Here is a 27124-nt window from a genome sequence, read left to right on the forward strand (position 1 = left end):
GGCACAGAAACATTTGTCTGTTGCCTTGGTAACCAATTGGAGCCTCACAGTATTTAATCATAATTCATTTGTGTGGGTTTGTTTACAATCTGGTGTCTAGTAAAAGCAGAACGGGAGAGAGAGAGAGAGAGAGAGAGAGAGAGAGAGAGAAAGAGAGAGAGAAAAAGAGCGAGAGAGAGAGAGAGAGAGAGAGAGAGAGAGAGAGAGAGAGAGAGAGAGAGAGAGAGAGAGAGAGTGTGAAGAAAACAGGCAGAACAAGATGAGAAGGGAGAGAATCAGTTCAGCAGTTCAGATTTGGGATTTGACTTCTCTCTCTTAAAGTCTCCGTCTTTGTTCGGTTGTTCTGTCGCTTGCTCTGAAACTGTCTCGCTCTGAAACTGTCTCGCTCTGGCTGATATCGCCACACGTCAATGCCCCCAGATCATTTCTGAAATCACGAAAACTCTCTCTCTCTCGCTCTCCTTCTCCACCTCCTGCCTCCTCCTCACAACCCAGGATTTATTTTTATTTTTTTGTTAAATCAAATCAATCAAGGAACCTATTTTGGTTGGATGTTAGTACCTACTGGAGACCAACAGTAAATGTCAGTAACACATTATTGATTGACCAAAACAGAGCGGCACTATCATTCCCTCAGCAAAATATATATTATTTTCCCAATGCTTAAAAACCTGAACATATGAGTGTAACAATCTCTACCGAATAGGACAGGAACCAGGAGGTGTTCATGACTGGAAGCTTTGGTTTCACTTTGGAGAGCAGTCATGTCCTCATCTTTATATTCAGTGAAAGTTCTTGACTGATGGGTTTTATATCATGATCCTTTAAACAGTTGAATAAAGAGGATAGCATTTCCTTTAATTGAAATACTACATTAATAGTATAGTAATAAGAACTGAATTGTAGCAGAGAAACTTCATCAATAACCACCTGATAATATGAATCAACGCGATGCTAAGTGAAATTTTCCACAGCCAACACTTCTCTGCCCCTGTACCACTTCATTTCTTCTGTCTGTCTGTCACAGGCGGTCACTAAGGAAACTGTTGATAAGCCTCTATACATATATATACACACACACACACACACACACACACACATATATATACATATCAAACACTCCTCTGCTCTTATACTCCGACTTTCACACTCTCTCGGTCGCCCACGCAAACTTCACACACGCTGCGATTATGACCATGGCAACCCCGACCTACCTACACTCTCTTTACCCTCTCTACCCACCCCACGTCGTTACTGTTGGCGAAAGTCTCAGCTCTCCTGTTTATCCACGCCTTTCAAACTTTCCCTGAGTGTTTGTGTGATTGTGTGTCCGTGGGCGTGCCGGAGGTTGTGAGACGGAAGGTGCAGGGGCACCTAATGGTAACATACCAAACAAACACATACACAGGAAGCTTGCAAGGATGGCTTAATGAAGGCACACACTTATTACATCATCTTAATCATATCATGCCAGTGTTCTCTACATAATCCATCATTCATAACCTTTTGTAATCGTTACATAATCATGTTAGCAGTGCCCTCTGAACCATGGGCCATTAACACACTGTACAAATACTTCCTTTCCTTACCCTTCATCCCTCTGTCTCGCTCATAAACCCTCTGCCAGGCTGCGTTAACTCCCTGGCAAGTGTAGTGTCGCTGCTTAAGCCTAAGCCACATCCCATTCACAAACCTACTAACCACACAGACTATTAGATCTCGGCTAGTCACATCCACACACAATGAAGTAAGCATCTGTGTGTGTGTTTGTTATTGTGAAAGAGAGAGAAAGATAGAGAGAGAGAGAGAGAGAGAGAGAGAGAGAGAGAGAGAGAGAGAGAGAGAGAGAGAGAGAGAGAGAGTGTTGTGGAGGATTAGAGAGGGACTGGAATGGATGGGCAAATCACTGCTAAGCTCCTCTATTGCTCTACAATCCTATGTGAGTATACACACAAACACACACACATGCATGCACACACAAATGCGTAAATATACAATCAGTAAGAGAGAAATGTGGGAGGAAAGAAATTAGACACAGGGATAAAATAAATATTTTATAATAATAAAAGGCCTAGATTAATAAAAGAGCCATAGATTAGAGGAAGAGAGACGTAAAAGGCATAAAGGGGGAGTGAAAGAAAAGGGAGACATAAGTACCACTCATACTCTATTCATCATTACACCATCCACTCACACAAATATCACTTCTCTGTTTGTTCCTGTTCCTCTGTTTGTTCCTTAGAAATAATCGCCAATCATTTGTATTCATCATCTAGTTGTCATCAGGTCAAATCTCTTTGATGGGAGATGAGTAGTAGCATACGTTGTTGTTTACCACGGTATTTATTTATACCACACTTACAAGCACTAAAAGGTCTTTCATATTCTGTGCCTTGTGTAAATAACAAAGAATGCCCCACATTTTAATAAAAACACACCATACACTCCAATACAATGTTAGTCATAATGGAGCACACTGCTCTTAAAAAGAAAAAATCATACTCGTCACCCAAATAGAAGTTACCTAACGGCAAATAATCGAATGTTTATAATGCAATATAACTGTATACTTATCTGTTTAACCTTCCCTACATATTATACTACTTATCTGGGAGAGTTATTTTCACTGTGCAATGAGCATTGAATTTAAATCAATTAGATTTCATTTCTAAGTTGAGGACAGGCTGATATGTGTGGGATGTGCAACTTTCAGGCTCTACCCCTGCTTTGTAATACACACACATAATGTGGTACAAACACACTTTATTTTCCTTTTCGCATGTTTGAATGGAAGAAGAAAAGAGAACTCACACAAACATTTGTGATGATGCCTGCGTGAGTCCACATCTCGGCCAGAGAAGCGTATTGTAGCGTGTGGGCTGAAGCTGAAGTGCCCCACTGTAACGGGCAGAGAGAGGCAGACTGGCACTAATTGGCATGAATGGGCGTGGAAGAGGTGGCCGACTGCTCAGCATGTGTCCCTGTCTGTGAATAATGTGTTTCACCTTTCCAAAGGCACACGGACAAAGATGTCAGACGGGCGGCAGCACTAGTGGAGCAAGCAGACTCGCACACATTCATCAAAGTCCTCTGCTTTGAGACCCCAGAGACTCAACATGCAGCGCGCAGCAGAGCTATACAAGAAGCCATCATCAAATGAAAAAAGAAAATAATAAAATCCACAGCAGCGCACACACACTCACTCACACACACAGACACACACTCACAGCGCACTCCACAGGTGTCTGAATGGCCTCATCCTGAGACCGAAAGCTGTGTGTTGCACACAACAATCACCTTTACTAAAATACACAAACCCAGATGCATGTCCTTTCATGCTACTGTATACAGTCGAATGTATGTAATCATGTTGAATAGCCCAGTTGATTGCTGTCGGGCTCCCACAAGGGAAAATGACTCCTGTCAATTTGAGCTATTTCCCCACAGTGAGGCACATTTTATGAACAAAGGGAGAAGGTTTTATGTTGCAAGTGAGTGACAAGCTGGAAATACTGCACCACATAACAGGATATAAAAACATTGATTTACCATGTTAATATTTTTGCTCAATGAATAATGAAAATATTACCCCAGCTCATATAAGCTTAACTGCATGTATGTCTAATTACTAAAAAATTATAAAGCAACACTGAGTAGATTTTATATGTTAAAATACCAAGAGATACCAAGGGAAAGTAATAGTTGCAATGTCTTGTGGTGTTCTGCTTTCTATATGTTGTGTAAGTGAAGTTGTTGACTCACTGGTTTATCATCAGAAGCCATGTAAAACTATTTCAATAAAAGGTTTATCTGTCAAATTTGTGTAAAATATCCTGATCAGTCAAATGGTTCTTCGGCTTTTGCGGTTGTCCCTCTGTCAGCTTGTCAACAAATGACCTCCATGTGTAGTTGGAGCGTATCTTGCATTGTGTCATTTTTAGACCGGGATATTTGATCCATTTCAAATTTAAGTAACTTGTGGTCAATAACACTGTTGTTTGTTGGTGTTTTAGGGGGCAACAAATGCTGGATTGCAACTTGAGAATAGAAGTATAATAACAACAACATGATTCTGTAACTAACCCGCTGTACTATAGTTTGAGGAAGAGCAGCTGTATTCCAATCAACTGCCTCAGACTAAGCTTGGAGAGGGATGTAGAGAGGCAAGAAACAGACAGACTGAACACACAGGCTTTTCACTGCCTGCCTCACATTTACAACAAATTACTCACTTTCTTTCAACATCATTACTTCCAGCAGTAGTTTTTTCTTATGTGCACAGAGGAAAGAAGGACGAGGAAAGGAGGAGAGGAGGAGAGGAGGAGAGGGAGAGCAGGATAAAGGTACATGAAGGAGTAGCAGAGAGAAACGGTGACGTCACCTTTATACTGACACTGCAGTCACAGGGACAAAGAAAGAGAGAGAGAGGAGAGAGATGGAGAGATGCAAAGAGAGAGAGAGCATGACGGGACATCAATACAGAGACTTAAGAGATCTATTAGCTGATAGAAGACACGCACACAACTCCACAATCCCTAAGCTACTGAGTGAGTGAGTGAGTGAGTGAGTGAGTGAGTGAGTGAGTGAGTGAGTGAGTGAATGAGTAAGTGAGTGAGTGAGTGAGTGATTGAGTGAAGGCCATCAGGGGACATGGAACAACGCCAAAAACAACTCATTCACATATGACACTGAAAACTTTGCACACACATTCATGGGAAAACATCTAAAATACTCTCACACAAGCCAAATGCTTGGTTCCTTTTGTTAATGTAGTGTTTGGTTTTGCAAGAAGCGCTTATGGTTAAGTCTCCAGGGAATGTAAGTCGTTGCAATGCCCTCCTAAGTGACAAAAACAAGTGTATGTGTCTGTGTGTCTGTGTTTGTGTGTCTGTTTCGAGAGGACAGCATAATGGAATGCCTCGGCGGTTCAAGACTTGCCAAGAGCACTTTTCCCATACGCAAGGGAGCCAAGACTTCCCCAACCATCCAAGAATAGCGCAGACTTTCTCACTCTCTCTCTCTCTCCCCATCTCTTTTACTCTCTTTCTCACCCACACACACACAGAAACTCACACATTTTACTCTCTGGATTCAACAAGAAAGAGGGTGATAGTGTAAAGGATGAAAGTAAAGGCATTCAGTCAGCACAGTTAAAGAGACAGTATAAGAAAGAAAAAAAAAGACACAGGGACATTTTTAGAATGGTTAAAGTTATGTAATCAGCATTGTTGGGCAATGTTCACTTTGGCAACATGGTTATGATCAAATTGTAAAGGTGACAAGGTTCAATGATATAAACTAGTATGACGTGAGAGGCAGATCATCTAAGGAGAAAAAAATAAAAGGCAAGTGAAAGAGGAAGATAAAAAGGGAAGAGGTAGAGAGACAGATATCTCAGAAATGAAACTGCAGTACTCCCAGATTTCTCTGCTCTTTATGGGGGTTTTCAAAGCTTGTAGTTGTAAATTGACCTTTGTTATTATGAAAAAAAAAACTCAGGTAACAGTTTTGTAAAAAAGTGTTAATATTTGTTTAAAAAAAAAAAAGGAGAGACTGCTGCCTTCATCGCCGCCCCAGGTCCTGAAAGGTGTAGTAGAGAATCAACATGGATGCTGCGGTTTCCTCAGCAACCCAGGTTTGTTTGCATATATTTCTGGCCCATTAAAAATGTATCACTGTTTTCAACACCAGGTCTTGGAGGAGCCCGCGGTGTCAGCCATTTTGAATATCTATACCTTTCAGGATCTGCAGAGATGAAGGTAACAGAAGCAACTGTGCTCTGATATCCTCATATTTTGTAGTTATTCACTTTATATGATCTTTTGAAAATTGATAAAGAGCTGTGTTAAACTTATCTCTTCCTCAAACATCTGTATCTCAAAACGTTTTAATGTAGCATATCTCCTGGTCACGAAATGAACTTGGGCTGCCCAGCGACACACTTTAATATCAACACTGTTGATGGCTGTGCAGTACAATAATGAAATGGTTTTAATTAGTTTGTCATATACACTGTATTATTATCTCAGAAGTAAAACAGATCATTGCTGCCTTGAGGCTTAATCTTCCAATTAGAATGATGACACTCAAATTCAAATATTAATCTTCCAGTCTGAGTGCAGCCTCATGGGGGTCAGTAAGTGTTTGTAATAAATGTTACACGTGTCTGTTGTTTATCGCTCATGCAATAAACAACAAGTATCCCTGCACATGAGAGGCAACTGGAAAATAATGCTCATCTCAAAACTTTGTTTAAATGTTTGCTCACATTGATTTTTCATGACTCACTGGAAAAATGACTCGTACTGAGGGGAGGGACGATCCATCACACAGAAGTGCTGATCCTTCACCTCATGCATTTGCTTTGTCTAAAATGTCTGCAAACATAATAATTGCCATCAGCTCCAAAGATGTTCTTCTGCAGTTGACCCTGCGGTTGTACTTTGTAAAGGATGGGGAGAAGGTGATAAGAGAATTGCTCCACTGGGGATCAATACTGTTACACAAGAGACTGCATGTGCTCCGATTAACGAAATAAAAAACTAGAATTACTACCTTGGGGTTGTGTCCCTCCACCAACCAGGGCAGTTTCAGTCTACATACATTGTTTTCCAGACTCATGGAGCTCACAATGACATTTACCTTTGACCTCTGAGATCAGTTCTTTGAGTTCAAGTGACTGCTGGTCAAAATTTGAAGAAATTCCCTAAAGACGGACTTGAGAGGCCAAAAACATAATTTGTGAGGTCACTGTGGTCTTGACCTTGAACCTTTGACCATCCGAATCTAAATTGGGTAATCCGTAAATCTAAGTGAACATTTGTGCAAAATGTTTATTTGTGCCGGTCTTGAGATAACGTGTTTAGGAGGACACAGCGACATTGACCTTGGGTCACAAATATCTAATCAGCTCATCTTTCAGTACAAGTGAAGGTTTGTACCAAATTGCAGAAATTCCCTTAAGGCGATCTTGAGATATCGCATTTAAAAGAATGAGACGTACAGATTGATGGACAATGCGAAAGCATAATGCCTTTGGCCACTCGAGAAATTCCTCAGTTAACAGGCATAGTAATCAGATACCCAAACACACACATATAAATTATAAACAAAGCAAGTAGAATACACCTCCTCCCTCCTGTCTCCAGGCCTTACGGGGACTCCATTCAAAGGGAGTTTTTCCCACTATTAGCGCTGCCAATGAGGCTTCTATTCTCACACTGAGACATCCCTCATCAAGGGATTGTACATATCACATAGTACATATCACTGATCCAACAGAGAGCTCAGACACAGCCTCATGAATTAACAAACTAGCTTCCCCTTACCCTACACACGCCCCTCGTCCAATCACAGCATGGACAGGAGGCAAACTTGACTGGCTTCATTTCCGAACTGAATCATGGACTCGATATCTTATCATCATCTACCCTCAGCTCTATATTACATGAGAGAGAATGGGGATAATAAGAGTCAGCCAGTAGTTTGAACCAAGCCATAAACTCGTGATGTCTCTTGGTTCAAAGCAACAGAAAAGGCAAAACTTTGGTTCCTTCAGTGCGTGCTGTGCATGTGATGAGCCGCCACTTCACTCACATTCATATCAAGTGGACTTTACATGCATCCGTGCTGTGACCACGGTGACAGGTTTATCAGCAAAACAAGACTCAGGGCCATGAATAAAACATGGGGCTGGAAAGTCCTTGATGTCAGAACAAATGACATCAAATTAAACATGACAGTCATAACTAACAGCTTTTAGCTTGGAATAGCAACATGATAGACGTCAACCGCTGTTTTATAGCTGATCTAGCACAACATTATTTCGAGCTTTAGTGCAGACATGGTATAGATATCTATGTATTTGTAAAACCAGCTTACACTGAATACACTGATGCAGTAGTTAACAGTAAGAGCAGGAATACTCTCACCTCATTCAACACAACTCCTCCAGACCCCCCTGGTTTGTCAGCAGGTGGTACAGCCCATTTAGAGGGTTCCAGACTATCCCAGAATGCAATGTGTTGACTCAGGGAACACAGGAATCCCTGGTGGATAAAAACAAAAGAAGTTGAAACAAAACTAAAGGAAACATTTTGTTCCTCCAACAATACCAACTGTGACGCCCGCGTTCGCCACAAATTATGCCATAAGCACAATATGGCAGGATATGTTGTTATGAACTGGGCTGTGAGCATAAGCAGGAAGTGCACACAGCAGAAGGGATTTGGAAAGACAGCTGAGGATGCGTCACAGGTTTCAACACAAAGCAACGCACAACCCCAGCTTTAATCAACAAGCAGAGACTATGACACGAGATTGTCACATCATGTTTCAAACAGAGTTGTAGATGCAACCTGGCAACATGGAAAAAAAACACATCCATAACAAAAAGCGTTCAATGCTGCTACTGATGATAATCTGAGAGAGTGTGCAATATTGTAAGCTTCAAGAGTTGCATGAAGCTTTCTTCTTAAATAAAAAACCGATATGTATAAGGAAGCTCTGGAGAAAATATCAGTAACGACAAAGGCAGTTAAGTGGAGGATTTGTTATTAAATTAATTTAGTTCAAAAGCTGTCACATACTGTTACACATGCCAAAAATGAACTGAAACACATTTAAACTTTTATTTAAGAAAATCATGCGTAACTATTTTCCACATGCCTAATTGTTTTCCTGGGAATGACAATATGTTTTCATTTTTTTTGGTTTATGTGTTAGCTGGATTACTCTGAACCTACTGAACCGATTTTCTCAAAACGTGGTGGAAGGGCGGGTTATGGGCCAAGGAAGAACACATTTGTGGTGAATGGATCAAGAACAGGGATTCACATACATGAATCAGGCGAAACTCAAAGTTCAAATTAACACTAGCTTTTTAATGCAAGCTGAGGTCATACCATGTTTATATATAAAAAAGAAAATTGTCGGTGCGTCTTTAAAAACATTGAATGTGCAACAAGCTGATGTATGCAGACGCCCACACACCGCCAGGAGAGACAAACCGACTGATCGTCGACAGAGTGCTCCCACTCTGAGGGACTAATTAGGCAGGTTGTGGTGGGATGATGGGGATGTTGTGAGGATACAAGAGACATGTTCCCTGCTGATAGTAAGCTGCAGCTGGCATGTTTGCGTGTGTGTCTGTGGAGGTGTGTGGGATGTCAAACACACTGACCCACATCTTACATGCCTGACAACAAGAAAATAGGCAGGGACGTGTGTGATTGTAGCTGTCGATCTAAAAAAATTGTTTTGGTGCAGCTTATAGAAGACAGAAGGAAAATACAGTAGGTGGCCGGTTGTTTTGTGCCACATTAGTTACAGTAAAATACATCATTTCAAGCACACTTTTTATGTTATGCACGGCGACTCTAGTCTTCTGGGGATTAAGTGCTACAGTGAAAGTGAAATACGATAATGGAAGAGCGAGGGAATGAGACAGAGAGAGAACGTTGAGTATTTCAGGTGCCGAAAAATCAATAGGTCTCAATGGGATATAGTGTAGAGTCAGCTGCTTAAGCTAAGCATGTACTATATGTAGACAGATACATGTACCAGCACATGATAAGCTGAAGGGTTTGTATGCACTTAAGATGTTGGTAAAGTGTAAATGTAAGGGAGAGATAGAGGAGGAGGAAAAAAGTGTCTGCTGAGGGCTTGGATTACCAGACACCAACTGGCAATGGAATCCATCATATGGCATAGATGAAGTGAAAAAAAAATGACAAATCACATTCAAATAAAAGTTATAAAGAGTGGAGGAAAAGTGGAAGAGAGGGGATCCAGAGGCGACAAGAAAGGAAGACAGATGGAGAAAATAGAGAGGACACAGAGGAAGAGAGAGAGAAACAGATGGTGGCAGAGAAGAGACAGATAGAAGCTCAATGGGAGCACAACACTGGCTCAGCCAGCGAGGCACGGCGGGGAGTATGGCAAGCTGAAAAATGTCAGAGGAAAGGGAGGAGGAAGAGGAAGATGGTGAGAGGGAGAACAGAGAGAGAGGAGGATTCATCCCAAAATCCTATAAAAACTCTGTCCAGTTCAAACATACCGACCTTAGACTCAAGGTGTTGTTTTAAAAACATATTTTTAAGGGGTTTAATCTTGAAATGTTCAGTTCCTGCTCTTCTCTAATGACTCATCCATTTAGAGTTACCAACTGATTTAAAATAAAACAAATACCAAGTTGCCTAGCTACCCATTCAAATGTTCAAGAAAAAGTTCCAGTATCGATTTAGAAAGCAGCTAACTGGTGAGAATATTATGAGACAGATTAATCAGACCGGCATGCTTTAAAAGTAATAAATGTAGCTCAGGCAAAGCCAAGAAGCTCTTAACACTCCGAAATGAAAGTGGCACTTGGAAGTAAAGAGGCATCTTGTAAAATATCTTTCTTGTTAGTTTCGCAGACATTTTACAATATAATGAAAAGTCAGACAAAATCTATCAAACTTAATGTCATAAAGCCAGAAAATGCTCATCAGTCTCACAGTAATACTTGTTCTGTGAAGCACTTTGTTTATGGAGAGGAAGGGGCCTGCAGTGAATCAGATGGGACTTTAAAGGGTCCAGTGTGTAAGATTTAGTTGAAAGGGATCTATTGGGATGTATTTAATATATAATAATCCTAGTGATGTTTTCACTACTCTGTTATTATCTAAATTGTACAAATTGTTGTTGTATTTTTACCCAAGAATGGGTCTTTCTCCCCCACAACACGAACCACGCGCAAATACAAACCCACAAACACACACACACACACTTTGTCTTAATCTATCATGTCCTAACCAGAAATCAGGCAGGCTAATTTAGTAGTGAATGGTTCAGTGTAGACAACATTAAGTGAAGGGCTGATTGAATTGCAAAGCAGGTCGGGGCAGACAGCTCCAGGAAAGGAGTGAGTGAGTGAGTGAGTGAGTGAGTGAGTGAGTGAGTGAGTGAGTGAGTGAGTGAGTGAGTGAGTGAGTGAGTGAGTGAGTGAGTGAGTGAGTGAGTGAGTGAGTGAGTGAGTGAGTGAGTGAGTGAGTGAGTGAGTGAGTGAGTGAGTGTGTGTGTGTGTGTGTGTGTGTGTGTGATCAAGGTGCCTATGAGTTTTTCACTTCATTGTACCTACCACATCCCATTACATTCATTTAACAGATGCTTTTGTCTAAAGTAAAAGTGAATTCAACCTTCACACAAACAAGGTTTGTGTGAAGTGTGGCGCTCTGGATCAAGAACCGATCACGATCAACATGCCTCGAAAATGTTCCCCGTGTGTGAGCGTCTCTCTACTTGACTACAGGCTGGCATGATAACACGTTGAATACTTCTGTCCACTCGACCGTCACTTCATCTGTTTAAGTGCCTGCATTCTTGCCATTTTGTCATCGCCAAGTGTATCCACAAAAAAATGTTGTCCACCCACAATCGTCGTGGCTCTTGCCAAATCATTTGCCTACCGAACAAGCTTTGCCTAAAACAGTGCAGAGCAGTCTCTTTTTTTTTAAATGGCTGTGGACTGTGGAACCACAAGTGCTGGGTTCAAATACTAACATCAGCAGAGGGTTTACCCAAAAATGCTTCTGAAGGTCGCGTTAGCCACTGTATCCCAGTTACAGAAAAAATACATGTGAAACATCAAACCCTCCGTGGATAAATGTAACGTTAAGGAGATGATACAAACATTACTAATAGTAGTGAGCGCATACCTCCGTCAAGGTCTCATCATCTCATAAACTCACCCTATAAATTCCATCAAGATGTGCAAACTTTCATACACTCATAGATATCAGTTCCCTAAATGTGCCTCGTTATTTTCAGCAAGTACCGTTAATTATTGGGAAAAATGTTGAAAAACATCCTATTTCGCAACGTAGAAAATGTGAGAGAAAAATATCCTGGAGCCGCCCTATGAGTCATATCCGTAACCAAAACTTGATGTGTTTTTCTCTGATCTGTACCACATCCTTCCAACAAGCTGGTGGTTTTTAGGATATCTACTTTCTTTCTTTCTTTCTTTTTCCCTTGGAATAAGTTGATGGGTAACTTGTAAATCTGAATGTTTGAATGTTTAAGCATTTACAAATAATATTACATTTGTTTTGCCTGACTTGTGATAAATATAACAAACACACACACATTTACACATGTACAAAAAGAGTCACTGCATTCTTCGGCCTCAACCAACCAAGTAGCTCTCAGACACTACGTCAGATCCAGAAGAATTCTGTGTGTGTGTGTGTGTGTGTGTGTGTGTGTGTGTGTGTGTGTGTGTACAGCCCAAGTGACTGACCATCACTGTAATGCGTGGGAAATGCCTTCCTCAACCACAGCCCCATTTTCCTGGACTCACTCAGCATCTGCCGCACCACCTCTGAGAATCAACCCTCTGGAGGCTGGAGGTGCTTAAGAGCAGGGAGGAACGTTATCACGGGTGCACACATGTCTGCAAAAGGCCAGTGGCCTTCTTACTTATCGCCATCCTCTATCTACCATGCCACACTCTTTCGTTGCTGGAAGTGTGTGCGTGGCGGCGTCAGTGGCATGAAAATAATTCCTGTAACTGACTTACTATTTTTAATAACAGATTTTAAGGGACAAATAAAGAGAGATCAGAAGCCAGGATGCAAGTACAAATCATTCGGCTGAGGTCAGTGTTTCCAGGTTTACAATTCTCTCCCTCAAGACTGAAGATCCTGCAAGGGACCATCAGGGATGTTTGGAATCAAATCAAGCTGGTTCATTTCACATGGATTTATTGGAGATTATAGTTCTCACTCACACACCATCCAATTATATGGATAAAAGTTGGAAGTGACTCTTCATTGCTCATTATCAATTAAAAGATAAAGACGAAGCAGATGAAAAAATACCAAATTTGGTTAATTGACTGATCAGCTAAAGGAGGTGTTGTTTCTATGGTTTCTTTCACTTCCTCGTACCCTCCTTCTATATTCATGACAACGTCTCTTGTCGTATAATAACATGCATAAGGTGTTGTGTCCTTAGTGGAGCTATTTTGTACTTTGTAAGGTTGTACACTTTCCCTCGTGGGTGTTGTGCACACACACACACACACACATACACACACACACACGTATACATTCTTCCAGGCTCAAACAAAGAGAGAGCACAGGCACTCATTTGTCCCAAATGAAGACAATGGAGCAAGAAAAATCCAAGGCTCTGTTTTAGTGTTCAGTCTGTGCGTTGAGAGGGCACGCTGAGAGAATAGGAAGCATGCTTTCTATGCCAACCCTCTCTTTGGCACACACACAAGGACGCTCACACACACAAATACATGCACACACCCAAGCACACACAAACACAAAAACACCCACCCACTACAAACCCACTGCGGAGTGCTTTTAATTGGCTGCTGATTTGCCAGTTAGTGTTCTTGCCACTCTCTTAACCTCACAGTGCTGGCCCCCTGCCCCAGAGCCTGGCAGGGACACAGCTGGACCTGAAGAATGTGAGCATGAGTGGGCATCCTGAAGTAATTGGTTCCACAAGAGTGTGTGTGTTCATGTGTATACGTGCACATGTAGGATGGTGTCGTTTTCAATTCATACACTTTATAGTTGTGCTATCTGCAGCCATGCGGCGTAGAAGTATCACCAACACATTTGTGTTAACCAGAGGTTATTACAAAGGACATTACACAGGATTTGTGGCCCAGCTGTTCCAGTGGTGTCGCTCAGAGGCTCGCAGAGCACGATCTGCTGAACTGGGACTCTTTAAAAGTATGACCGTGTGTATCCACGTGGGTGTGCTGCAGAGCATCTCAGACAGAAAGAAGAAGAAAATAGACTCAGACACTCAGAGGGAAGTGATAGTTTAAAGTCAACTGGATTGAACAGAATGCGGTAGACATACCTCATACTGTCTGTTCAACAACGTGTGTGTGTGTGTGTGTTTGTGTTTGAGATTGATGTACCTCGGAGTCCTCCTCTTCAGGCAAATTTGGCAAGGCAATGACAATCACCACTCTTTTGTCTTGCTAACTAACACACACACACACACACACACACACACACACACACACACACGGCAAGCCACACACACACACACACAAGCAACTCAAGGTCAAAACAAAGAGGATGGTGCGTGTGGTCTCTCTCTTGCTGTGTTTGGGTGTGTGAGTGATGACATCATTACTACAACAGAGCACTCTGTAGCTGATTGATGGAGGGAGAGGTTGTTATGGTCAGTAATGCTGTGAGCTCATCTCCCCGCAACCAGACAATTGGACCTTGTCACTGTTTCTGTGAGCTTGTATCTTTACGCGTGATCGCAGTCTTGCAACTCACAGGATGGACACGTCAGCCTGCCTCACACACAAATACTCACACAACACCGGACATAGAGTCTCATTCACTGACATGTGTGCACGTGTGGTGGTACGTGTGGTTATCCCCGTATCCTACTGCTCTGCAGATAATCAATCAGATGAGCAGATTACTTTCCAAGAGCACACACACAGATGCACCAGTATCTGAACATGTGACCACATGCTGGCTTTGACTCTAACTACAACGATGCTGCAGTGTCATTAATTAAACAAAGTTGACGTGAAACATCTGTTTCCATCCTCTCTTTATTCAAAATGTATTTATTTGCCCGGTTTTATTTCTCTCTAAACTGGTGGCAGGTGAGGACTTAATCTGCAGGCATTCAAGTTTGCATCTAGTTTTGATTGTAATAACATTAGATGTTGGATTATGTGTCCTACTTGACTCACCTTCCTGTCTGGCTAGTAATGATTTTCTGACAGACTCTCCCTGTTTCAAAAAACAGTTGAGACACATTTCTTTGGGTTTTAGGTCTGTGGATGGTAAAGACATGTTAAGCTGGTGCTTGAGAGTCAACAGGTCATATCTTTTATGGTTTCCATATGAAATTAATATCAGAAAGAGTCTTGATCACTTCAGGACCTGTAGCTCCAAAATTGAATGACCCTCTTTATAGTTTGCACTATAAGTGGCTACCTTCATAACTCATGTTCACAGTTTACATGCAAGCTCATTTATGAGGAGTCTGAAATCAAGGTGACGAAGAGGTGGCCGCAAAGCTTTCAGGCAGACCTTTTCTTTTCTCTTTCTAGGTAGTACAACCCTGACTGACTTGTAAGGAGATACTCTGTTCGACCTGTCACATGCACCCTATCGGTTTACCGATCTCACACATACGCGCCGGCCCACTTCTCAGATGACCACCCATTGAGAAGCAAATGAATGAGACACAACGCTGGCATCACGTCGCACAACAACAATCATGGCCTGGCCTGCTCTGGTGACACCTGAGCGGCTGAGGCTTTTCAGGCTCTTCGGCAGACTTCACACATAACAAGGAATCTGAAATTACTTAACAGGAGGTCAAAGGGCTACGAACACAAAGCAGATTCATTCTAGTAGGTCATCGTATGAAACCTCTTGCTGATTATGTCCCATAATATAAATAGGGCAGTAGTGAAATCTTGTGATTATACTGATCATCTCATAAGGGAAGTTCACTGGTTAATGCAAGAGTCTTGAGTCCTTTACTGAAGAGCATTATCCTCTACAAGTGAAAAAAAAATGTGTCTGTCAACTTAGGTGCATCAATTAAAAGGTTAATGAGGCTTAGTGGTTGTTTGGTGGGTCACAATTTCTTAAAGTGGAATTTGATGATGTGGACAATAAGCCAACTAGTTTCCTTGCACAGAAGTGAGAATATCAAAAGTAGTTCAGCTCAGACTCAAACAAACTGCACTGCACTGCTGCAGAATGACAACAGAGTTTCTTTGAACCCAAGATGAAAAAAAGAGACAGAAATGTGGAAAAAAAATGCGTTGGCAGATGAGGGAGGGGTGATAACAAAAAGAATGAATAAGAGAAAGAGACAGAACACAAAAGAAGAAACGAAGAAACAGAGTTGAGGCTGAGTATGATAAAAGAACATTGAGTTTCTCTCTCTCTCTCTCATTCTCTCTCTCATTCCTTCTCCCTCATTGTAAGATCTTCAAAGACTAATGCAGCACTCCTGAGACACTGCACTTGTGGGACACACACACACACACTCATACACACACACCCCCAGATGCGAGACAAGCTCTGTGCTACACTCCTCTGAAACAAAGTAATGATACACTAGAAACTCAGGCAGACAGATGAAAAGGGAGAAAGAGGCTGAGTCACATAGAAGAAGAAAACACTGATGTCATGAGAGTAAAGAGGAAGGAATTAGATAAAACTATATTCAAGATAAGTGATGGGAGGAAACCTGCAGGCAAAATGCAAGTCAGGTATGTTTACAGAATCTGTTTACCAAACCGCCGTATGTGCATTTAATGAGAAGTGAAGCGGAAAAACTCAAAAACAGCAATTTAACGTAAGATGTTTAACTTGGGCAGGCAGCTGTCGGTAACTCAATCAAAACAAAAATAAAAGACCTAGACGGGCAAAGCCACAGGTAAAATGAATAAGAAGCTGTAAAAAGGCAAACAAAATCAAACATCACAAATTATAATAATTTCTTTACGAACAAGTTAAGCTGCATCAATAGCGACATGTTTCTCTATTATTTGTGACCAATTTAGTCAAAAAATGTCACTATTCCTCAATAAAACACAACAAAATATAAAAGCAGCAAAGAGACTATTACTTCTCACATCTTAGCAGATGAGTCTTATTCGGCAGCATGAAAGTGTGTCCTGCACACGGCTTTTATCACCAATCTGCACGGCCGATAAAGTCAGACTCATTATTTGCTGCTCGCTTTGTTCAATCTGTTTCTCCTCAGTTCTTTCACCGCCTGCTTTTTTCTCTCTCTTTGTCTCCGTCTTTCTCTGCTCAACCCGTCGAACCCTCTCGTCTCCCCTCGCCGCCTCTTCACTGTTGTCATTCAATCTCCCTCACTTTGCCTTGTACTGTAGCCCCAGGCTGCGTGCATCTCGCTCTCCCTTGTTTGACCTTCCCACTTTCTGTCTCTCCTTCACCCACCATCAACCAACTCCCACCCCCCTCTGGGTATAATAACGCTGTTGCTCTCTGAGTCAGTCTACTCATGTGTGGCCTATTGCACACTGTATACACTTGTCAAACAAGCACTCAAAGGATGTTTTATACACAGCTCAATTCCACGCTCAATTGATCAACTAACAGGCTGTTGTGTTTGATGTAAACTATGAATGTTGCTGGTGACTGTGCAGCATGTGTGCTCAAAGCTACTGCACACAGACAATAACCAAAAAAAGGTGTGTCACTAGCCTGGCTGTACTCATGAAGGTTTTTAAAATAATTCTGTAATGAATTAAATTAATTACAATTGACTTAAATACAAGCACTATTTAGTGCCTGTGTTATAATGAAAAATATATTATGTAAACGAGAGAAGCAACAATGTAAAGAATGTCTTAAACTCTTTTATATAAGAAGTAAAGGTACTTTTAACACTAGGAAAAGAAAAAAGAGGATGAACGAGAGATGGTAAAAGCAAATAGGTTATTAATGCTCCACTTTGTCATCTACCACAGAGAAGGCACCTGACTCAAGTTGCACTTTGTCGTTCAAGTTAATGAAAAGATGACAAAATTAACAGAGGCAGATCAGGCAGTTACTCCTTAAAGGGGAGGGTTGTAGCGTTTCTCAAACCCACACCGAAATCGTGGTCCAGACATCCACGGTTACAGCAGCGACACGTCTCCCTTCCCAACCCAACACTCTGCCACAGCAGCTGGTGCAGCCTGTTGCGTGTCCAATCACACTCCAATCACAACCCCAGGACCACAAACCTGCGTAATCTGAACCAACACCCAGAAGTGACTAGTGTCTTCAGAACGATGAGGTCGGAGAGGATCGTCTGTATTACCTTTGCAAAAGTGTGTTGTAAAACACTGCGTATTGTCGCCCAAAAACACAAACCGAGGTCAAAACCGAGCCGTGGATTTGGAGCATATTTACAGCCCTATTTAAGAGTTTGTGTTCTTCAGATACACACTGACACATAGACACATCTATTAATACCACTGTTTTTAGGACTCACAAACAAGCTTTGCAGTCTCACAAACATTCCGTTGCATACGTGCTTTTCGAATTAAAAGAGCAGTACTGAACACGAGTACAACAAAAATGAATGCACTAGGAAAAAGAATAAATCTACTTGCACCTTTGTGACTTTCCCTCTGTTGTACAGGCGGATGGGGTTTGACATTTGTTTATATTGTTTGTGTTCAGGTGTCGTGAACGGAGTAAAATAATCTCAGAAATTTCCCACAGTTGCTAAATGTTTAAGCTGGTTCAATAGATTTGTTATATCACCAGAAGTTTACATATAACTTTGACACTGGCTCCTCATCTGTCGAGCTGCTAGATCACGTTGAATTAATTATCAGATGGGTCATGCATGAAATAGACCCGATGACAGACACTTGACGTGATTTGGGGAGTCAGCAAAACCATTTGTAGACAAACATTATGTTAGTATGTGAACGTAGCATTGATCTTCATTATTATAGTTTAAATTACATGTTTTTGAATGTTAAAGTGATAATATTTCCCTTTATAGAACAACATGGACGTCTTCAAGATCGATCTTGATGAAATAACATCAGATTGCCCTTATAATGTACATATGATTAAACATCTGTATACATCACATCTAGTGTGAATTAAATTATAAAATGACCTTGAGAAACTTCTCAGTCAAGCTGCTCTCATGACTTTAATCCCTTGTTTCGATATTGCAAGGCTGTGCTGCAAGATCCGGTGAGTGCTGTGAAAGACTGAGGTGCTAATATGTGTAATGCATTGGTTCCATTGTGTGTGTGTGTGTGTGTGAGAGAGATATTGGGGGGGGGGGAGAGAGAGAGAGAGAGAGAGAGAGAGAGAGAGAAACAGAGTTGTGTGTGTAAAAAGGATGACATCATTACTATGACTGGGCGCTGGCTGAAGGAAGGTCGTTATGGCTCACTGCCACAAGCTTTCAGTTTGTGGGCATGTGCGAGTGTGAACATCACCCCCTCTAGGTCTGTGTGTGTGTGTGTCTGTGTGTGAGTGTACGGGTGTGTATTCTGTCTTTCTACATTCTTCTTTCCATTTCCTCTCTTTCCTTCTCTCTTTATCCATACCTTTTATTCCTTATGACCTACATGACATCCATCCCTCTGGCACTTTTACTCCGTCTAATCTCAATGCCGTGCCGCATACTAAATTAAATCTAAGGCAAGCCAAGGTAAGTTTATTTGTTTAGTCAGCCATTTAGCAGGTATTTTGATGGTGTATTTCACAGAGGGAGAGAACACATAGTCGTTGTCTTATCTTTTCCTCCTTTCCTCCCTCTTTTTTATCTCTCCCAGTTGAGCTATGTTCGTTTTTTTTCTTTCCTCTCTCCCTCTCAACATAAATATCTCCCTTTCTGTCCCTCTCCTCCACCTCTTCTCTTTCCCTTCACTCCCTTTCCATAACATGCTCATCCTCCCTGCCGCTTTCTCTCCTTCCTCCCTTCCTCCATCTGTCTACACCCACCCTCGCCGTCCTTCACCTCCCTGTATCCGCAGACCACACCCTCCATCCAACCCACCTTTATGCACTGACTGTCGCTCAGTTGGTAGGTGAGCTCCCCCCAGCGATATTCATAAAGTCTCACTTTACAAAAGCACACACACACATTTATATGCACGCTCTTGCTTTGCGCATAAACAGTGCGATCATAAAGCTGACACTGCTGTCATTCAGACTTATAGTGTTGTAGAGGAACACACCCAGAGATAAAGCAAAGAGTAAATGGGACAGAGTTGTAAGTGTGTGTTTGTGTGTGTGTGTGTGTGTGTGCGTATGTGTGTGTGTGTGTGTGGAAGTCTAGTGCACAGAGGCGAGCCACTAAAACAACATTGCAGCAGATCCAATAAAGTAAAAAACTTGGTACACATATTTTACTGAAGGGACTTTCCTATATGCTACTTTCAAGTTCAACAACCATTTGTGTGTGTGTGTTTGTGTATCATTACATCCTCACATGGTGTTGTGGGTCCACTCACACACACAAAGAGAAACCTCACACAAAAATACAAAGACAGTATATGCACACACACACACAAAAGTACTAACAATGTTTTATCTGTAGCTGTGTGTGATTGTGTGTATGTGCTAGTGTGAATACACTGTAATGAAGTCATATGATTGCAGGGGCACACTGGAGCTTTTATAATACCTTTTCAATATCACTCTGTAAATGCTAGTAAAGAGAGAGAGGAGGAGAGAGGTAGCATCCAGGTTGTTCACAAAGGAGGGGAAAGGTGGAGGGAAGGGAGACAAAATAGGGAGAAATGGAGTGAGTGAGACAGAGAGAACGGAGGGGGCATCATTACAATGAAGCCATTGTGTTTAATCATTGGTAGAAAAACGACAACTTGCATCAGGTCTGTGACACAGTGCAGAAACAAATTGACTGCATTCCACAGAGGAGAGGACTGTCTGCTCAGCATCTGCTCAAGGTCTGAATGAGGAAATTGGCTGAAAAGGTAACATTCCTCACCTACTACTGACTGGAGATAGACACAGTATCTAGGTAAAGCAGAAACACTAAGTAAACACGCCATGTCAAAATTCTGTTTATTCCTAAGAAAGGTGAGAATGGTCCTGCTTCATGAAGGCTGTGAAAAGAAAAAGAGAAAGACAGAAAGAAAGCATACAGGGTGAAAGACAGAAAACAGCATTGACTCTTCCCCATGCAATGCAAGCCTCAGTAAAAGGTTATCCTATGAAATTCAATGCGATCACAACTTTAATTAGTGCAACTTCGCTCAAAGTCATTTAACTCTGACGCACTGAAAACTAGCATGTTACACCTCATACTGGCAAAGAGACTGAGTATGTGTCTGACTGGCTCACTGACTGCATAGCTGTCTGAATGGCTGAAAGCCTGGTTAGCTGAACAGCTGTCTGGCTCACTGCACAGCTGTATGGCTGGATAACAGACAAACTGAATATCTGTCTGACTGTTTGACTGGCTGGTTACCGAGCAGCTGTCTTGCTGACCGATCTAGCTGTCGGACTGACTGAGACCCGCCAATGAACTGAACATGTGAATGTTTTTTAGTGTCTGTGATGAGCTGAGTAACTGACAGAATACTCGACCGAATTTTTATGAATACGTGTGTGCAATAAATGGAGACAAACATAACGGCTATATCATTTTTCATTGCAGCCAACTTTTTTACCTGAATGGCCATGTTTAGGGTGTGTGTGAATGTGTGTGTCTGTGTGTGTGTGTGTGTGTGTGTGTAAGTTGGAGCCTGTGTTGTTGCTGCAGGGAGGGTTGCTATTGCTCTCTCTTGTTACACAATACATATTGTATAACAACTGGCAGTGTGTGGGCGGCTCCCACCATCTGGAAAGATGCCACCGCTGACGTGCCTGACACTACACACTGTTTGTGTGTGTATGTACTTTTTTTATGTGTGTTTGTGTGTCTGTGTCTACCTTTGCCGCTACAAATAGATACAGCGTCATCTACAGTAGTTAGGTTCCTGGGTTCATGTACATGACGAATTACAGGGAGGAAATCGAGTGCAATGCTGCATATTTACTGTACGTATTTGTTGTGTGTATTTGTACTACACACGCATTTCTGCTAGGGTACATGCATCAATAAATGTATCCAGGGTAATTCTCCATTATCTCTATGTGGTATTGTCCTCTGGGTGTTTGACAGCTGACAACAGATGGTGAAGACTTCATTATCGGGCTTAGCAGGAGCCAAACCTTTGCTGTTTCTCTACAGGTTCTGGGTTCCCACAGAGATCAGCCACGGAAACAACGTCTCCATCCACAAATAAACAAAAATACTCTGGAGAGGACTATACACACCCTATCTCACACACACACACACACACACACACACACACTAACACATACACACACAGCACAGAAAGAATCCACCACATCAGCTCTGACTCAGTCTTCAACAGCGAACTGTTGCTATGGAGAAGAAAAACATGGCTTTCTGGTCTATTTTAAGGGAACTGGTGTTGCTGTCTTTCCGCTACATATGTCAGAATCAAACAAACTGTGATGGCAAGCATCGCCACAACACTGTAAAGCAAGTGCGAGATGCTTTTTAATTACCAGGCTTAATTATTTGCCTCCCTGCTGCTACTGATCTGTAACTAATCAAGTCTACCAAAATGAAATGAAGACATCAGGCTGTGAATCGAGGCTATTTGTGTAATGAATTATTATAAACACAATGAGGTAACGATCATTTTATCTTAGAATTATTAAATCCAGAAAAATTCCACTTACAGGCATTATGCCAAGAACAGTCCCACTCACCTACTTTGTGTGACATGTTAACTTTTATTTCATGTCGTTTGCATGAAGAGTTAATAGATTTGGTCGCCTATTTTGAGAGACTGTGTGCAGTTTTTAGTTTCAAGGTGAATGTGGTAGATCCACACAGTTGATGAGGTGTTAACATTGTCTGTGTTTTTAGCAGACAGCTTCACACCTCGATAGAAAGGCACAGGAGCTTGCAGCCTGCCTGATGTAACGGTGAATCCCAGCTTCCTTACCTGCAACCATCACCTAATACATTACTAATAATTATTTCCTGAATGCAAATGCATGGCTTTGACACTTGTTTGTCTGGGGTTATCTAGTTGTTTGCATTCAGTATGGTTATTACAGGTTTCTTCCCTGTATTACTCATATCAGTCTAAGTCCTACGGAACCAGTGTGTTGAAGGCAGATGGCAAAGAGCACTACAAACAGTTATTTGTGCGTTGAAAAACAGACTAATATCAAAACAAGTAATTGAATGAATCTTCCACTCCTAAGTTTAGGTGGTACATTTTATTACTCGTCAGGGAGGAACCACTTGAGGTGTTGAAAAGTGGGGGAAAGTGTGAAATATGTTGAAATACAAATACCTGTAAAGTTATGTGTCGTCTAAAAAGAGGAAATGAAACCCCTCGCTGCATCTCTAATGCCCTCACCTGCCGAAGCACATGAGGGTGTTTCTTGTGCGTTTACACACAAGGAAAGACAACTGGACGAAGAATATGCTGCTTCTGAAATACACACAGGAAAGCAGTAGCTACAAACACACTCATATCACACTCTTACATTTTCACTAGTGTTAAGTTGTATCTAGGTCACCTTTAATTTAATTTAGCTTATGCCAGCTCCACAAATTGTCCAGTAATGAACATAGAAAACTAAACTCCAGGTGACACCCAGGACCTATAGAGCACACAGGAAGACCACGGCTGTTGTCAAGTCATATTTCATCCTCACTTCCTCTTTCCCCCTGACTCCAGACAGGAAATATTTCCTACACAAAATCTCTGGGGGCCATGTAATGAGGCCTAAGCTGTACAAATGCTAGTGTATATGTGTGTGTTCACACACGGGTGCGTGCAAGGCCTGCAGTACACGCCTTTCGATCTTTTATTGAAGACTGTGCAGAAACACACACAGAAATACACACACGGGTCTGAAAAGGTTATGGGAAAGACTCTTTGGCTGCGTTTTGAAAAGGGAGGTAGAGAAAGAGAGAGAGAGAAGAAAGCAATAAAAAGAGCGCAGACGGCCTGTAAAACATCTATACAGTACGTGCATGTAAGCAAACAGGAGATTGACAACATGCCATTCATATTTTGGTGTCTGTTGAAAGGGTCAGTCCGTTTTAGATGTTCATACAAAAAAAAAATATATATATATCAAGCTGCTCTGGATTTGACTACAGAAGAATTTTGACTGCAGAGCTTAGGCCAATGGAAAAATACCAGGGAGGGGCCTCATAAATAACTGGACAAATGACAGCTCCTATCAATATTGAAGAGCAGAGCGGACAATGGAAGCAGGGGCAGAGAAGCACAGGAGTCATTTCAGGAATTTGTGTTCAAAGTGTTGAACATGACAGTAGAGCTGTATGGTTTCCATATACAGCCGACCTGATGATTATATTCTTGCTTTTTCTCGATCATATTTGGTGAAAAACAGTCGTCAGAATTAGTTTTCCTCTCTTAACACGATTTGTACAAGAGCCCATTAAACATTTATCGTGTCTTGAATGAAAGAAAATAATTCCGTCCATACATCATCTGAGTATAAACTATCTTTTGTATCCATGTCTTCACTTTTGCTTACTTTTTCTTTAAAGTGAAGACCTCAGCAAAAAGTCACAATTGCTGCCATTTGACATGTTCAACATACTTTTCCCTGAAGAGCCGCAGTGTTTATTAGAATGCTGTAGTGGTAAAAAAATAAAGAAGGTGTCTCACACCGTTAATAAAAGGATGGACAGTCACTGTTATACAAGACTACATAAAGACTAGGAGACTAGAACACGGGAAATCGAATCATATAGTCCAACAAAATAGTATTTTATTTGTATTATTATTGTTGTTGTTTATTTGTACTGGTGTGGGGTAAACAATGGTGGAAAGTAACTGAGTACATTTATTCAACAACTGTATACAAATTTGAGGGACTACATTACTTGAGTGTTGCAATCAATTTCTTCTCACAAATTAAGCCAGATGAGCTCGTCATACATCACACAGGCATGTTGTTAATCTGACTGGCTGATAAACAACCAGCCACCATTTACAAAATGCAACCTGTGATGTTAGCTGTGATTTTTTTGTCACTGTACATTTAAATGCCTCTGCACTAAATTATTAATGTCATCGCAGGCATTAAAGGTAACAGTTCACAGCTGATCTGTTTAAAGGGGGGGAAGTGAGAAGTGCCCCATCCATAAACTCCTGGTATAAGAACTGGATAGAGACCTGTCGTACTGCCGACGCCGAACCACAGAATCCATCTGCCGCACTCAAGCGTTCATTTGATATGGCACCATGTATTGATTGGTGACACCAAATCTATGCAAAATGGACACAACGACTTTGAGTAATGAGTTCTGGGTGATGAAAAACATAGATACTGTAAATAAAAGATTTTTTTTTACCACCACTAGTGAATCCCAGTCAGTCATAACCAGTGGGTGGTTTATGGTGTTGTAAAAGCTAATCTGACCTCTGAAGAGTCATTCTCACTCTTAATCTATGTTTTTCAACTCAGTGTGTATCATATTTAAAAGTCCCCGGGTTGTGTTCAAATTGTTTGCCACTCCACAGAGCCCTCTTATACCAAGGGGACTGAGAGCTAGGTATAGAGATTGTCTCGCAAAGCCCCTGCAACCCATGTTGATGGGCTCGCAGCGGTTTTAAAAGTTATTCATTTCAAGTTATCGATGGCGATTCCTCTGCTAACATCTTTAGGGACTGGCGACTGCAGTCTCTGAAGCCCAGAGTGAAATTTCCATCTCAACTTTTAAAGGCAACACATCAACAACTCCTTAAAGCACTCAGAAAAAGTGAAATTGGAAGATATGACTGAAAGGACCAAAACAGCTCTATGAGTGAACCCCCTGTTGAGATGATATTGTCATTTGCTCATTCCAAGGTCAAAGATGAGCTTTAAATGTTCAAGTTGATAACCTTTTATTTCTTTGTCCTTTCAATTAAAAACTAGTATTCCTTTTAGGCCAATCTAAGATTCTTATCGTGGAAATTATTCTTTACTTGTTTAGAGAAAGCATTTATAATGCAGCATAATTGGTTTAAAATGGACGACAAAGACACATTGGATAGGAGTTGTAATGCTGAAGACTGAAGAGGTTTGTTTGCATCTAGTGCAGTATAGCAGCCAGGGTAGTACAGTATAATGAAATACAAACATATTGTGAAAAACTCTTTCCTGGTCTGTGCTTCTGCAGATCAGGGTGAGGTTTTAGTGAGGGAGCTGGGAGGACGCACAGCAGTAAATAATGACTGTCTCAAAGCACAAGAGATTTTTAGAAACTGTAATAGCAGGCTGTAATATGGGCCAAATCTGTCCCCAAGGACAACCCTGGATTAACCAACATCACTCAAATCCCAAAAATGCACAAGCACACACTGTAGTAGTGAGGATCCATCTCCTCCCAGCCCTCCTCCCACTTATTTAATAATAGGACAATAAAAAAAGAAAAAGAAGAAGGAGGGAAGGGGTGAGGAAAGAAAGGAAAGGAATCTTGTGTGTGAAAAAGAGTAGAATAGAAAGAGAGAGAGGGCAAAAAAAGATCTGAAGAGGGAGGGAAGAAAAGAGAGCTAGAGACAAGGCAGAGAAGAGAGGACAGGCGTTTTCAATAATTCACAATCTCCTGCTTCATTTAGAACAGAATCAGTGCCCAAACTGGACCCGTGTGTCCTCTGCAGATGACACATCATCCACTTAGTCGGGCTCACTCACAAACTCTGCCCGTGGATTTGTGTGTGGATTTGTGCAAGAAACAACACGTGTGAGGATGAATGTGTTGGTGCATGGAGGTTAGCACTACAGACGAGCAGATATAGATTTCAATTAAAGGAGTAATGTAGATTCATTAGTACGACTGGTGCAGTGAGGGGAGAGAGGGGAAAGGGCTGAGAAACAGACCGCATTACATCTTTATATAATATCTCCTTTTTTCTGCCTGCGATGGCCCAAATGGCCACTTTAGCTACTTTTAGACAAATATATCAGTTCATGTGAAAATACAGCAGGATATTGTCTAGAGGATTCACTGCTACACGGGTGTGTTGATCAAGTTTCTAACATGTGACAAAGACACAAGTATTTAAATATCTCTAAGAAAAATGTCGAGACATTTTGGTGATGAGGGACAATTCAGGCATGGATGTGATTGAAACAAAAACATGTTTTTTCAGCAGCAAAACCCGGATGATCTCCTGCAACCGACTACTAACAGACTACTACAACCCTTCTACCAAGAGAGTCTAAAAATACCTTAAAATAGTCGTCTCCATAAAGCTGGTTACTCCATTGCTCCTGGGAGTTGGTGCATATGTGGAGCAACAGAAGTCCACAATCCTGAACGTAGTAACATGCAGAAAAAGAAGGATGCTTCTGTGTGTGTATGTATGTGTGTGTTTGCGTGTGTGTGTGTGCGTGCGTGCGTGTGTTTGTGCAGGAGGCCTCAGCTTCTCCCTTTGAGCATGTCTGTGTTCAGCCCTTTCAGCCGATTTGTTCTTGTATTCTCATGTGATGTGATGATTTGCATACACTGTGCCATGCTAAACACTTTCCAAGAATTGTACTGTGTCATT

General features: G+C 41.5%; 1 protein-coding gene across 2 annotated transcripts in view; it reads right to left on the bottom strand.

Annotated features, from left to right (window-relative positions):
• atxn1a (ataxin 1a) overlaps positions 1–27124 on the bottom strand; it is a 55199-nt gene that overhangs the window by 18644 nt on the left and 9431 nt on the right. The window contains exon 2 of one of the 2 annotated variants that reach the window (XM_062409275.1): positions 7932–8048. The exons of the other annotated variant lie outside the window; for it this stretch is intronic. The gene's annotated coding sequence lies outside the window, so the exon portion shown is untranslated. The remainder of the gene's footprint in view (positions 1–7931; positions 8049–27124) is intronic. 2 annotated transcript variants of the gene reach the window in all.

Source organism: Platichthys flesus, chromosome 17 (genome assembly GCF_949316205.1).
Source record: "Platichthys flesus chromosome 17, fPlaFle2.1, whole genome shotgun sequence".
Classification (NCBI taxonomy): Eukaryota; Metazoa; Chordata; class Actinopteri; order Pleuronectiformes; family Pleuronectidae; genus Platichthys; species Platichthys flesus.